Genomic DNA, 10,924 nt, shown 5'->3' with positions numbered 1-10,924 from the left:
TCAGGTAGGGTAAAATATTTGTTTTAACAGGGAATTGCTTTTCCTTCAGTGTGACAGCTGCTACTTAACAAAATCACTGCTTCTTATTGTAGACGTAGACTTCCTAGACTTAAAGTCTATGTTTGTACAAACCATTCAAATTTAATAAGGCATTAAATTGATTTTGAGTCATCAGAAGGTGGTGAAAGTGATGGAGTTACCTCATCAGACTCTGACCAAGTTATTTAGTATGTGTAAAGAACGCAATCCTGTGTCTAGCTGTATCACCAGTACATGATATCATATATTTATATTAATAATATATCTTAGTAATAGTCCAGTGCAATTTCATATTAATTGCTTTGTATATGTATACTCATATACAGATGGTGTGCCTGTATGTATGAGTATTTCCATGTGTGTGGGCACATATGTGTGGGTAAATGTGCACACATATTTGTGTGGATGCAAAGGCCAAAATTCGTGGTCAGTTATCTTCCCCAGTCACTTTTCGTTTCATTCACTGAGGCAGGGTCTCTTGCTGAACCTGAGGCCTATCAATTCACTAGTCTAGGTAGCTTGTCCAAAGGTGCCCAGGCCCTCCTTCACAAGTGCAGACTGCCACAATCACCTGTCTTTTATGTGCGTGCTGGGGATCCAAAATTTGGTCCTTATGCTTTCACAACAAATGCTTTATGCACTGAGCAATCTCCCCAGACCCTTTTATAATGCTTTCTTGTGAGCATTCCATAACTTGGGCATAGCAGCTATGTCTAATTCATTTTCTACCTCCTGTACCCAGTAGTGCATCTAGTACACTGTAGGTATTTTGACAACATACAGTGAATCCACAAATAGGCAGTAAGAATCTGACAGTGCTAGATTTTATTTATTTTTGTATTCCAATGTGTAGCTCCAGGCAAAGGTGGGAGCTTAGAAGACAATAACTTGCCATAAGGTCTAATATTTACATATTTGAGGTATTACTAAGAAATTAAAATCTGCAGAAGAAATCATTTGATTCTGCTTGTGTCTTCGGGGATCTGAACTTTTAAAGTTGCATACTTATTTAAATATAGATTTTTCATGTCTCTTTGACGAAATAAACGAACGTAAATTAATAATGTTCCTAAAATGTTTGACTTTTAGAGTGTAAGTCATTTCCATCTGGTTTTAATTCGGCCACTGATGTCCACATGTGGTATTGTTTTTAGTCATGGTAATACAACAACAGAGGTAAAGAAGGAAAGATGGTTTCGGAGGTTTCTATGGAAAGTCACTTGGCTGCATTACCTCTGGGTCTGTAAGCCCCTTTCAGATCTGCTATATAGGACTTTCCTCAGACAGACAGATGCCGTCTTCCTGAACTCAGCTGAACTCAGCTGCAGGCTTGCCTAAGATGATTGTTCATGCGCCCCACACCCTTGGGAGGAGGGGCAGGAAGAGTCATACAAGTTTTGCTTGGGAGTGAAGCCACACCTCTCAACCAACCTGTGATGAGCAATTCAGAACCTAATTGTGGTGACCTCGGGGTGGAGCTAGAGGGTATAGACGGGGAAGAGTAGGAGAGGGTCTTTCCCACCATTTTGTGAGGCCTTAGGCAGGAAGCATCCACAGTCCTGTAAGTAAACCCTCACCCACTGCTCTGTAAGTAAGCCCAATAAACTTACTGGTTTCCTGGAGTGCACTTTGTCAGAACGCTACTTCAGTTTGTCCTTGGGACCGAGGGAGGAGGGGTAGATGTTGTTTGCACACCGCTCCTCAGTAGGAATTTTAGCAGCAATCTCTAATCTGTAGGAAATCATTTGATACAGAATGTAGTTTCAGGTTGTCTTAGTTTATTGCCATAACACCTGGGGCATAATCAAGAAAACAGCATCATCAGACCCTGTGGGATGGCTGTCATCAGTATGGGAGAAAACACCAGAGAGGGACTTCGTTCTTCACATCACACAGGAAGAACGTTGTAGAAAATCACCATACTGTTTGGATATGAAAAGCTCCTATCTCCTCCAAAACCTTTCCTAAAGTTTTGAAGTTTGGGTCCCTTCTCCAATGTTCATAGGTGGGCCTTTTGGAAAGTGACAGGATCATCACCCCGACTTTATCAAGTGATTAGCCCATGGATGGGTTCGTAATACTCTGGCCATCAGGTTGGAACTATTGATGGTAGGACTCAGTTGTGGCTCTTGAAGAGGATGCTGTGGCCCCACCCCTTTCCCCTCTATGTCTGCTTCCTGGACACTATCTGGGGAGCAGATCCTTCCGCTTTTTTTTCCTGAGATATTGTGCTGTCACAGAACAAAGGCAAACAACCTTGAATAGAAACCTCCACAACTGCAAAGCAAGACAAACCAGTCATTACAACTGGAGTAGCATAGGTATTTTATCACACTCAGAAAAAGCTAACACCTGCCTGTTGGGGAGCTAATGCTGGCCACACACGTCACCAGGAGAGTGGCTTCACCATGTTTACGAGTCACTCAGTGCGCTCCTTGTCAGACCCCTATCCATGAACTGCATGAAGAGCCAAGGTGCTCCGTGGCTTAGTTTAAAGTGTTCGGGGGCTCCGTTACTCCATCAACTCACCCGATGCACATTTAAGGTTCTGAATATGCTCTATAGTTATTAAGAAAGATTTAATTGTTAGCAATTGTTTTATTAATTAAAATTACGTATGCAAGAAACAGAGTAGCCTGCGGTTTTCATGGCTTCACTGTGGCATGCTGGTTTCCTAGTCAGGGTCTATTACTTTCTTTTTTCTACCACTGGCATTAAAATTCTAAGGAATGTCAAAACTGCAGATAATTAGCATTAGTACGAACTCCCCCTCCAGATTTTAATCACATTAGAAATTAAGTAGCTTCTGGGTCCTATTAAACAGGAAGTCTCTGAAACACTAATGACTGAGGTCTTCAATTAATATTAGATCATGCGCAGGGCTGTCATATCAGTTCTTCTTGGCTGTGCCTTTCTTGAATTTATTATGAATTATTTGTCAATATTTTCTTGTTCTCACCCACATCTGATATGGTAGAATAGACTGCTTCATTGTAATATTTTCATAACAGGTATCACATCACAGCCTGAAGGATTTCCTTTTTATTTTTCATAACATTTGGTCCTTATTCATTGCTCAGTGTATGATGACCTACTTCAAAATGGTGGATGCTTGTTAAATGTAAGATTCATTTAGGTTCTACTTCTCTTCTTCTTTTTTTTTTTTTTGCTTTAGTTCAATATTGAATTTTAGTATTTTTTTAAAGGATAACTGAAGTTCTTTTAAAAAAATTTATTATTTTTATTTTATGTGTATGCATGTATTGCCTGCATGTAGGTAAGTGCACCCTTGTCGTGCAAGGCTTGCGAAGGTCAGAAGAGGCTGTCTGATCCCCTGGGACTGGAGTTACAGACAGTTGATAGCTGCCATGTGGGTGCTGGTATTTGAACCTAGGTCTTCTGCAAGAACAACCAGTGTTCTTAACCTCTGAGCCATCTTTCCGGCCCCTGAATTTTAGTACAATTTTTACACATAAGTACCAAGTAAGTCAAACACATATACATTTCCCAAATTAATGACAGTGTGTATATCTGTTCATAAATATGTGCATACCCAGGTAAATACAACTGCCCATATGACAGAGCTTTTCAGACACAGGGGTGGGAAAATACCTCAGTTACAGTGATAGTAGAATGTGGGGATTGTACCTCAAAAGTAAACAAGATGTCAGCTCACATGAAGCATTCTGTGTTTTGGTGAAAGTGATCTCTTGTCTCTCACTTTTTGGAAGTTACTACTGGCAACTAACTCTAGGTCAGAAACAGCCTGTAAATAGAATATCAGAGTATGAGAAAACTTTGATGGGTTTATGGCAGTGCAGAGTAGGATTGCAAAAGGTACGGCCCTTTGATACGATATTGGAGCTGTAGGCTTAGCTTTTCTGACTCAAAAATTTCTTCTCAAGGCTAAAACTTCAGTTGAAATTTCCAAAAGATAAAATGTTAGTACAGAAACTGACACTAAACCCAAATGAAACTCTTGGTGTTTACCATGGTTCTGTACCTAAAGCAAAACGCCTGTGTTATTATTTGCATTGAGATGAGAGGAAAATTAAACCCATAAAATGCTTCTTTTTAAAGAAGAGTCATTGTCTGGGTCCATTTGTACTACTCTTTTTAAAAACAAATATTTTATTTATGATTCTTAATTTCTATGAGTATATTGCCCACATGTGTATTAGTGCACCAGTGTCATGCAATGGCAGCAAAGGTCAGAAGAGGGCATTGGATTCCCCTGGAACTGGAATTATGGACAGTTTTTAGCCACCATGTGGGTGCAGGGAATTGAAACCGGGTCGTCTGCAAGAGCAGTCGGTGCTCTTAACCACCGAGCCATCTCTCCAGTCCCATCATTTGTGTTACTCTTATGAAATAACATATACTGTGTAATTTATAAGCAATAAAAACACAACTCCCACAGTTCTGGAGGAGAGGAAGGTGAAGGTCAAGGGACCAGCAGAGTCAGTGTCTGAAGAGAAAGGTTCTTGGTGTCTAAGATGCGACCAATTTACTGCACCCTTTCGAAGGGAAAAGTACCGGCCCCCTCCCCAGAAAGAAAGGCTTCACCAGCTTAGCCTTTGTGTAAAGTATCACTCATGTGTCAGTGCTCTACCCTCTTTGCCCCCTCGCCTCTTAAAGACATCCTCCTTAACAGTATCAGACTGGCAATGATATGAATTTAACACATGAATTTTGGAAAGAACTGTCATACCTTAGCAGTCAGCAAGAATTCATTTTGTTTAGACTTAAAAAAGCAAAAGCAAACTAAGCCAAAACGTAGAAAGCAAAAGAACAAAAAGTTAAAAAATAACAGACTAAAAATATCAAAGATCAATGAAACAAGGAGTTAGCTTGTTGACAAGATAAGCAAAATTGACAAATATGTAGGTTACTAACCAGGGGAAAAATAAAAGAGAAAACCTGAATTAATAAAACCATAGAAAGGACATATCAGAGCACATACCACAAAAATGCATGGGAGAGTTGGGCCAATTGAAGCAACCGTGTGCAAACAAAAGGAAGACGGGGAAGATTTGAGCAAATTTCTAGACGTGTAACTTCCCGAAATTGAACCATGAAGACACAATGCCTCAAAAGATCCATAGAAAGTGATGGGTTGAATGCTCAGTAACACAAGACCGAATGGTTCCACTGTTGAATTCTGTCAACTTTGAGGAAAGCATATAAATCCTCAAATACTATTCCAAAGAACTCTGATAAAGAGAAACACTTCCAAACTCATTCCGTGATTCCCAAACAAGATAAGGATATAGCAAAATGATTGAATGAATGAATGGATGAATGAATAATATGGATGGCTACAGATGCAGAAATCAATAGGTTACTGTAAATCAAATACAAGATCACATAAAGCATCATTCCCCATGACTAAGTGAGATTTATCTCAGAGACACAAAGAGAGTTCAACTTCATGCAAATGGATAAATATATCACAGTCACAGAATGAAAATTAATAATCACAAGATCATCTAAATTTATACAGAAAACATATTTGATTATACTCAATATGCTTGCCTGATTAAAAACTGATCAAATTAGTTATACTTATTACCTTGACGTAAGAGTACTGTATATAAGAAACCCAGAGCAAACATCAAAACTAAATTAGAAAAACTAAAATCATGTCCCTTAAGCTCTGCAGCTAGACAAGGCTGCCTGCTCTTTTCTGTCTTATTTAACATAGTAATGTAAGTTTCTGCCAGAGCAATTAGACAAGACTGGGGATAAATGGCATGCAAATAAGATGTGAGAAAGTCAATTTTCCTGTCTGTGGCTGATATGACATGATTCTCTGTAAAGGCGAACCTAAGGAGGGTGACAAGTCTACAGGCAAATCCAGTAAACTTGTTGAAAGCCATGTCAGCAGCATTTCTACCTGCAATCATACATTTGTTGAGAAATAAATCAGGAAATCAATCTAAACCACAGTGTCAACCAGGAAAAAAAGGAGAGGAATAGCTTTGACCAAGAAAATGAAAACCTTGGCCGTCAAAATTACAAAACATTGAGGAAAGAAATCACACAAAAAATGGAAATACTGCCCTTATTCGTGGAATGGAAAAGCTAATATTGTCAAAATATTCATATTGCCCTAACTGATTTATAGGCCCAACACAGATAAAAATACCAAAGACATTCCTCACCAACTTGAAAAAGCAATCATAAGATTTATGTGAAAGCCTATACACAAACATACACAGGAGAAGGAACAGAAAAAACCCTGAAAAGCCAGTCAGCCTGGGACATCACAATACTTGTCTTTAAGAGATGTGTAGGGTACAGCAGCCAACATTGTACTTCCATGAAAACAGATGCATAGACCAATGGAAGCTCATGTTCTTAGAGCCAATCATTCAAATTATTGGTGAAGTGGGAGCCTCTTAAATAATGGTGTGGGAAAAATTGCAAATTCATAAAATTTAAGTTTAACATCTACCTTTTGCTATATCTCCAAGTCAATAAAAACAGATGGAAAGCATGCATTTAGGATCTAAACTAATGAAAATCTTAGAATAAAACTAGTAAACTATTGATAGAAGAGCCTAGATGCACGGGAAATAAAAGCAAAACTAGACAAATGAGTTAATGCTAAACTAAGATGCTTCTGCATAACAAAGGAACCAAATACCAGTGATAAAACAGCCTGTAAAATGCACAGAACTGTTCACTCCATGCATTTAACAGGATTATAAACATATGTGTATTAATATAATTTTTTTCTGGAAAATATATGTATAGACTATATTGTGAACTTCAAAGAACAGCTGTCCAATCAAGAAGTAGCAAATAATCTGAACAGATTTTTTTCAGGGAAGAAATAACAGTAGTCAACAACAGTGTTAGTATATGCTCACTATCATTAAGGGCAAGGAAATGAAATAACAGTCATACAGAAGTATCACCTACCTGAATTAGAATGTCTACTGTCATGAAAATAATAAACAGCAAATCCCAAGGAGGACATAGAGAAGTGGAACTTTTATGCACTGCTGGTGTGGATATAGATTAGTACAACCATTGAAACAGTGTTTTACTTTAAAATGTTCCTTAAAAACTAACACAGAACTTTTATTAAATTTAGCTATCCTACTCCTGGCTATATATCTCAAAGAAATAAAATCAGCCTATTGAAGAGGTACTTATGTGTCCATGTTTATAACACTATTCAAAATAACATAGATATGCAATCAAATTAGATGTCCATAAACAGGTGAATCAATAGAGAAAATTATATATATGTATGCATATGTTGTATATAAAATTCAGCTCTAAAGAAGAGTGGAATCCTGTCATTTGCAACAAAGTGATATAACTATAGGACATTGTATTAAATGAAGTAAGTTAGTCACAGAAAACAAGTACTGCGTATCCTCTCTCATATGCACAATCTAAAAGAGCATTGATCTGTGTACAGTAATTATTACCCAAGGCTGGGGAAGTTAGACAGAGGGCCAAGTAATAGGGAAAAGTAAGAGCTTAGATTACAGGCATCACAACAAAGTGTGATGGAAGAAATAAATTCTCATGTTTTACATAAACAGACACACACACACACACACACACACATACACACACACGCACACACACACCTCAAATGAAAAAGCAAAGGAATTATTCAATTACACAAGTAAAGTCTTGTGTTACTTAGTGAAGGGCTACGTTCTGAGACTTGTATCATTATTTACTTTTGTCCCCGTAGGAACACTGTGACCTAGCTTACACATAAAGATGTAAGTAAATCACACTACATGGACTCTTGAACCTACAGGAAATGTACGAGGTCACTGCTTGGCATGGCATGGCATGCCTTCTTAGAGTAATTTCATTGTAGGAGGGGCAACTCTAAAATAAGCATGACAGACAGTGTGGTAAATATGTAAACCTGCAACAGAGCTGTTTGCTCCCTACACAATAAACTGTGTGTTCACATTTGTGTGACAGGCAGGCACTAGATGATAGAAGATTTTCAAGCCCAGCATAATTATAGAATCAGTATTATATATTGGCATGTTGTTGACTAAAATTATATTTTCTGGTACACCATGACTCTATTTTACTCTTAGATACCATTAATTATTATGTTTGTCCTCCTCATGCTAAAGCAAAGCTAAAGGCTGAATACTCCTCTATAACCTTGTAACAAATATGTGCACGCATGATATCCCCAGAGTGTAAGCTCATAGATAAGATGTGAGAACTCAATTGGCACACTGCTTATCAGTCTGGGCTGCATTTCCGGCACTGCATAAAATATCAGGAATGCTGGTACAAGCTGTGATCCATCCACTAGGGAGATGGAGGCAAAAATTTAGAGATTCATGGTTATGCTCAGGTCATGCCCAGGTCAAGACCAGCCTGGAATATGTGAGACTCTGTTGGTAAATAAGTAAATAATAAATGACTGTAAGAAATCATAAGAAAACTGTTTAAATACAAAAATAGTTACATTCTTCACAAGTGCAGTGTGCATTTGTGACAATTAGGTGAACTTACTAATATGTTAATAATGTTCGGACAGCCTGAGGAAGACAGTGACACACACGCTTGGCGGTGCTCACTGATCAGAAACTACTGTTTCAGCGGTTTGATCTCAAACGTGAGGCCATTTCTGTGTATACTCTTCTAAACAGAGCATTTGGAACATTTTTACCCCAAAGACACCAAAATATGTTTTCATATGTTTGGACTGGGAAGCATCTTACCTTTAAAAGTGATTCACTTGTATTCTACCTGTAATCCCAGTAGAAAGATGGATTGTATAAAAATGCTGTCAAAGGGAACATGCCCTTTTATTTCTATGCCATCACTTGTCAAGGTATGATGTCCTTCATAGTAGTCAAAATGGAATATTTGGCATGATTTATGTACATGCAAAAGTACTTGGTGCTTTTCATTTATTGAACTCTATGATGTGCTATTGGTAATTGTATAGTTACAGCTATTTAAATTTATTCTTTTGCATTTTAGGTTTGGAAAAAAACTTTATATAAGCCAATATTGTTAGGAATAACACTTAATGTGAAAAATGAGGCAAAAATTAAATGTGAGAAAGCAAAATAATATGTGGTGATGAAAAAGCACTTTACAGAAGTGCAGATCTGCTACAAGAATAATGAAATTAGGGTTCCAGAGTATGGCAAGGTGGGGTCTGTGCCTAGACCAAACATCAGTGTATACATGTGCACGGCTGAAGCACAGTAGCAGGCTGAGTGGAAATGAAGAAGAAAGTACTAGTTATCTTGATCTTAGCTGGATAACTCAATGTGGGTCACATTCAGTTCACGACTTGCTTTGGTAGGTAAATTTGCACATAGCTACAGCCCTCCACTGTCTGAGGTTTTTATGCTGGAATATCAGTGTTGATTTGCTACAAGAGCCTGGAACTACTAGGATATTTTCTATCTGGATCATTACAGAAAAATATCACTTAATCATGGTTTTTGTAAATATGTAAAAATAAGCTTTTACCAATATTTAATGTCTATTCATAACAAAATAAAACTCCAAAAACTAGATAGCAAACATAACTTTATTGAGCCTATAAACAGAATTTTTTGAAAAACTACCCAGAATGATATACATCATAGGGGGGACAGAGCATCCCCTTAACCGAGGACGGACAGTGTCATTTCTTACAACCTTTGAACTCTGTTCTAGTGTGCTAGTCCCTGTAATCACGTAAAGCAGAGGAATAATGGATCACGGAGCAGAACAAAAGAAACGGAAGTGTCTCTCCTTGGGGATAAAATGATCACAAGTGTGCACGTGCTAAAGCAGCCACAGAGCCACTGTTAGAGCAACAGTGGGCTTTATGAGGAGGACGCAAAGTCAGGGAGTGTCAAATGTCAGGGAGTGTCCCGGTGAAGAGCTGGAAAGGCCTCTCCACAGAAGCAAAGCAACAAGAATTAGCAAAATTGTTGGTCCGAACAAGATTTTTTTTTAAGAAAAACAGGTGAACTTGATAAGAGCAGGACAGAAGTTTGTAGCTTTTTAAATTGCCAGTCCCATCACAGGTTTGGAAGACCCAGAGCACACAGTCATAGTTAAAATCCCTAGGCCAATGTCCTGTCCTCTGTGGGGACACTACACTATGCAGCTGGGCCTTCAGGACCTGCTTCTCTGACCTCTGTTCATGTTCACCTGTCAGGGAGCTTCCTGTAAAGCTTCATTTTGGAGGCTGACTTTATCTTTTCTGGCACGGCCCTACATAAAGCCATTTTTATGACCATGTAAAATGTGTTTTGAGTATATTCCCCTGTCGTAGTTAGCTTATTTGACAAAGTGACACAAACAGGAGTCATCTGAGACGAAAACTTGACTTAGGAATTGTCTAGATCAGATTGGACTGTGGGCATGTGCGTGGTGAATTGTCTTGATTGTTAACTGATGCAGGCGGACCCAGCCCACTGTGGATGGTACTAGCCCAGGGCAGGTAGTCCTGAGATGTGTAAAAACGTAAGCTAAACATGGTCCTGTGAAGGAGCCAGCCAGCAGCACTCCTCCGTGGCAGCTGCTTCAAGCTACTGCCTTGATTTCTCTGAATGCTGAGCTATAGCCTGTAAGATGACTTAAAAATCTAAGTTGCTAAGCAACTACATTGCATCTAAGTTGCTTTTGGTCAGAATGTTTTATCACAGAAACAGAAAGGTTGCTGAGGTCACCCCAAACTCCACTCTCCTGCCCCTTCACAAGCCCTCCCAGTGTCTATTCTCCTTTCATGACTTTTTTTTTGGGGGGGAGGGCGGTTTGAGACAGGGTCTCTCTGTAGCCCCAGCTGTCCTGGGTTCACTACGGAGACAAAGCTGGCTTCGAACTCACAGGGATCTACCTGCCTCTGCCTCCCCAGTGCTGGGATTAAAGGCGT

Source organism: Nannospalax galili, unplaced genomic scaffold, assembly GCF_000622305.1.
Source record: "Nannospalax galili isolate Female #2095 unplaced genomic scaffold, S.galili_v1.0 scaffold906, whole genome shotgun sequence".
Lineage (NCBI taxonomy): Eukaryota > Metazoa > Chordata > Mammalia > Rodentia > Spalacidae > Nannospalax > Nannospalax galili.
This window is presented reverse-complemented; position numbering follows the sequence as displayed.